General features: G+C 41.7%; 1 non-coding gene across 1 annotated transcript; it reads left to right on the forward strand.

Moving 5' to 3' along the window:
* Positions 1 to 4870: 4870 nt before the first annotated feature.
* LOC112725418 (small nucleolar RNA R71) lies at positions 4871 to 4978 on the forward strand. Its single transcript, XR_003164529.1, has one exon. It is a non-coding gene; the product is annotated as a small nucleolar RNA R71 (small nucleolar RNA).
* The last annotated feature ends 314 nt before the right edge of the window (positions 4979 to 5292 follow it).

Consider the following 5292-nt stretch of genomic DNA (forward strand, 5'->3'; position numbering starts at 1 on the left):
GAGCGGGACTTGTAGCTTTTTGCCTCTTGAATAGTTTTGGCATCTCACTTTATCCATTGAAGTTCAGAATGATTGGCATCTATAGGAACTCAGAGTTCAGATAGTGTTATTGATTCTCCTAGTTCATTATGTTGATTCTTGAACACAGCTACTTTATGAGTCTTGGCCGTGGCCCTAAGCACTTTGTCTTCCAGTATTACCACCGGATATATAAATGCCACAGACACATAACTGGGTGAACCTTTTCAAATTGTGACTCAGCTTTGCTAAAGTCCCCAATTAGAGGTGTCCAGGGTTCTTAAGCACACTCTTCTTTTGCTTTGGACCTTGACTTTAACCGCTCAGTCTCAAGTTTTCACTTGACACCTTCACGCCACAAGCACATGGTTAGGGACAGCTTGGTTTAGCCGCTTAGGCCAGGATTTTATTCCTTTAGGCCCTCCTATCCACTGATGCTCAAAGCCTTGGGATCCTTTTTATTACCCTTGCCTTTTGGTTTTAAGGGTTATTGGCTTTTTGCTCTTGCCTCTTGGTTTTAAGGGCTTTTGGCTTTTTCTGCTTGCTTTTTCTTTTTATTTTTTTTTTGCCTATTTTTTTTCTGCAAGCTTTGTTCTTTGCTGCTTTTTCTTGCTTCAAGAATAATTTTTATGATTTTTCAGATTATCAAATAACATGTCTCCTTGTCATCATTCTTTCAAGAGCCAACATATTTAACATTCTTAACAACAACTTCAAAAGACATATGCACTGTTCAAGCATTCATTCAGAAAACAAAAAGTATTGTCACCACATCAATATAATTAAACTAAGTTCAAAGATAAATTCGAAACTCACGTACTTCTTGTTCTTTTGAATTAAAGCATTTTTCATTTAAGAGAGGTGATGGATTCATAGGACATTTATAACCTTAAGACAAAGTTACTAAATACTAATGATCATGTAATAAGACACAAACTTAGATAAGCACTTAATATAGAAAACGAAAAACAGAGAATGAAAGAACAAGGAATGAGTCCACCTTAGTGATGGTGGCGTTTTCTCCTTGAGGAACCAATGATGTCCTTGAGCTCTTCTATGTCTCTTCCTTGTCTTTGTTGCTCCTCCCTCATTGCTTTTTGATCTTCTCTAATCTCATGAAGGATGATGGAGTGCTCTTGATGTTCCACCCTTAGTTGTCCCATGTTGGAACTTAATTCTCCTAGGGAGGTGTTGATTTGCTCCCAATAATTTTGTGGAGGAAAATGCATTTGAGGCATCTCCGGGATCTCATGGTGATGAGCTTCATGCGTCTCTTGAGCTCCATGAATGGGCTCTCTTGTTTGCTCCATCCTTTTCTTAGTGATGGGCTTCTCTTCCTCAATGGGAATGTCTCCTTCTATGTCAATCCCAGCCGAATTGCATAGATGGCAAATGAGGTGAGGAAAAGCTAACCTTGCCATAGTGGAGGACTTGTCAGCCACCTTGTAGAGTTCTTGAGGTATAATCTCATGAACCTCCACCTATTCTCCAATCATGATGCTATGGATCATGATGGCCCGGTCTATAGTAACTTCAGACCGGTTGCTAGTGGGAATGATTGAGCGTTGAATGAACTCCAACCATCCTCTAGCTACAGGCTTAAGGTCCAGTCTTCTCAGTTGAACCGGTTTACCTTTTGAGTCAATCTTCCATTGAGCTCCTTCCACACATATGTCCATGAGGACTTAGTCCAACCTTTGATCAAAGTTGTATCTCCTTGTGTAGGGGCGTGTGTTCTCTTCCATCATTGGTAAGTTGAACGCCAACCTTACATTTTCCGGACTAAAATCTAAGTAATTCCCTCGAACCATGGTGAGATAATTCTTTGGGTTCGGGTTCTTACTTTGATCATGGTTCTTGGTGATCCATGCATTGGCATAGAACTCTTGAACCATTAGGATGCCGACTTGTTGGATGGGATTTGTTAGAACTTCCCAACCTCTTCTTTGAATTTCATGTCGGATCTCCGGATACTCATTTCTTTTGAGTTTGAAAGGGACCTCGGGGATCACCTTCTTCTTGGCCACAACATCATAGAAGTGGTCTTGATGGGCTTTGGAGATGAACCTTTCCATCTCCCATGACTTGGAGGTGGAAGCTTTTGTCTTCCCTTTTCCTTTTCTAGAGGATTCTCCAGTCTTGGGTGCCATCAATGGTAATGGAAAAACAAAAAGCTTATGATTTTACCACACCAAACTTAGAATATTGCTCGCCCTCGAGCAAGAGAAGAAAGAATAGATGAAGAAGAAGAAGAAAATATGGAGTAGAGGAGGGAGAGGTGTATTCGGCCAAGAAGGGGAAGAGAGGGTTGTGTTGTGTGAAAATGAAGAAGAATGGAGGGCTTTATATAGGGAAGGGAGGGGGGTTAATTTCGGCCATATAGGGTGGGTTTGGGTGGGAAATTGATTTTGAATTTTGAAGGTAGATAGAGTTTATGAGGTAGGTTTATGGGGAAGAGTGGATGGATGTGAGTGGTGAAGTAGTGATAGGGAAGAGAGGTTGAGGTGATTGGTGAAGAGTTTTGGGGAAGAGTGTTTATTGGGAAGAGAGGATGAACATTGAGAAAAGGGAAGAGAGTGAGTGGTGGTAGGTGGGGATCCTGTGGGGTCCACAGATACTGAGATGATCCTGTGGGATCCACAGATCCTGAGGTGTCAAGGAATTGCATCCCTGCACCAATTAGGCATGTAAAATGCCTTTGCATGCAATTCTGGCGTTTAAACGCCGAATTGATGCTTGTTTTGGGCATTCAGCGCCCAGATGCAACATATTTCTGGCGTTGAACGCCAGCCAGATGCTTGTTTCTGGTGTTCAGCGCCAGCTCTTCTTCACTGTGCATTTCTGGCGTCTGAACGCCAGGATGCTGCTTGTTTCTGGCGTTCAACGCCAGAAATATGCTCTGTTCTGGCGTTGAACGCCAGACAGATGCTCCTTACTGGCGTTTGAACACCAGTGAGATCCTCCTCCAGGGTGTAATTTTTCTTCTACTATTTTTGATTCTGTTTTCAATTTTTATATTTATTTTGTGACTCCACATGATCATGAACCTAATAAAACATGAAATAACAATAAAAATAAAATTAGATAAATAAAAATTGGGTTGCCTCCCAACAAGCACTTCTTTAATGTCAATAGCTTGACAGTGGGCTCTCATGGAGTCTCACAGATATTCAGAGCATTGTTGAGACTCTCCAACACTAAACTTAGAGTTTGGATATGGGAGTTCAACACCAAACTTAGAGTTTGGTTGTGGCTTCCCAACACTAAACTTAAAGTTTGACTGTGGGGGCTCTGGTTGACTCTGTTTTGAGAGAAGCTTACTGTGCCTCTTTTCCATATTTACAGAAGGATGTCCTTGAGTTTTAAACTCAAGGGAGTCCTCATTCAATTGAAAGACTAGTTCACCTCTGTTAACATCAATCATAGCTCTTGCTGTGGCTAGGAAGGGTCTTCCAAGAATGATGGATTCATCCTCATCCTTCCCAGTATCCAAGATTATGAAATCAGCAGGGATGTAAAGGCCTTCAACCTTTACTAACACGTCCTCTACTTGTCCATAAGCCTGTTTTCTTGAATTGTCTGCCATCTCTAATGAGATTTTAGCAGCTTGCACCCCAAAGATTCCCAGTTTCTCTATTACAGAGAGGGGCATGAGGTTTATCCCTGAACCAAGGTCACACAGAGCCTTTTCAAAGATCATGGTGCCTATGGTACAAGGTATTAGAAACTTTCCAGGATCCTGTTTCTTCTGAGGCAATGTCAGTTGATCCAGATCACTCAGTTCATTGGTGAACAAGGGAGGTTCATCTTCCCAAGTCTCAATACCAAATAATTTGGCATTCAGCTTCATGATTGCACCAAGGTACTTGGCAACTTGCTCTTCAGTAACATCCTCATTCTCTTCAGAAGAAGAATACTCATCAGAGCTCATGAAGGGTGTAAGGAGGTTCAATGGAATCTCTATGGTCTCTAAATGAGTCTCAGATTCCTTTGGTTCCTCAGAGGGAAACTCCTTATTGATCACTGGACATCCCAGGAGGTCTTCCTCACTGGGGTTTACGTTTTCAACCTTCCTCCCAGGTTCGGCCATGGTAATCAATTCAATGGCCTTGTATTCTCCTTTTGGATTCTCTTCTATATTGCTTGGAAGAGTACTAGGAGGGGTTTCAGTGATTCTTTTACTCACCTGGCCCACTTGTGCTTCCAAATTTCTAATGAAGGACCTTGTTTCATTCATGAAACTCACAGTGGCCTTAGATAGATCAGAGACTAAGTTTGCTAAATTAGAAGTATTTTGTTCAGAGTTCTCTGTCTATTACTGAGTGGATGATGGAAAAGGCTTGCTATTGCTAAACCTGTTTCTTCCACCATTATTAAAGCCTTGTTGAGGCTTTTGATGATCCTTCCATGAGAGATTTGGGTGATTTCTCCATGAGGGGTTATAGGTGTTTCCATAGGGTTCACCCATGTAATTTACCTCTGCTATTGCAGGGTTCTCAGGATCATAAGCTTCTTCTCCAGAAGGCGCCTCTTGAGTACTGTTGGATGCAGCTTGCATTCCATTCGGACTCTGAGAAATCATATTGACTTGCTGAGTCAATATCTTATTCTGAGCCAATATGGCATTCAGAGTATCAATTTCAAGAACTCCCTTCTTCTGAGGCGTCCCATTACTCACAGGATTCCTCTCAGAAGTGTACATGAACTGGTTATTAGCAACCATGTCAATGAGTTCTTGAGCTTCTGCAGGTGTTTTCTTTAGGTGAATGGATCCACCTGCAGAAGTGTCCAATGACATCTTAGATAATTCAGACAGACCATCATAGAATATATCCAGGATGGTCCATTCTGAAAGCATGTCAGAAGGACACTTTTTTGTCAGTTGCTTGTATCTCTCCCAAGCTTCATAGAGGGACTCACCTTCTTTCTGTCTGAAGGTTTGAACATCCACTCTAAGCTTACTCAGCTTTTGAGGAGGAAAGAACTTGGCTAAGAAAGCCTTGACCAGCTTATCCCAAGAGTTCAGGCTATCTTTGGGTTGAGAGTCCAACCACACTCTAGCTCTATCTCTTACAGCAAAAGGGAAAAGCATGAGCCTGTAGACTTCAGGATCTACTCCATTAGTCTTAACAGTATCACAGATCTGCAAGAATTCAGTTAAGAACTGAAAAGGATCTTCAGATGGAAGTCCATGGAACTTGCAGTTCTGCTGCATCAAAGAAACTAATTGAGGTTTCAGCTCAAAATTGTTTGCTCCAATGGTAGGGATGGAGA

This window comes from Arachis hypogaea, chromosome 11 (assembly GCF_003086295.3).
Source record: "Arachis hypogaea cultivar Tifrunner chromosome 11, arahy.Tifrunner.gnm2.J5K5, whole genome shotgun sequence".
Classification (NCBI taxonomy): Eukaryota; Viridiplantae; Streptophyta; class Magnoliopsida; order Fabales; family Fabaceae; genus Arachis; species Arachis hypogaea.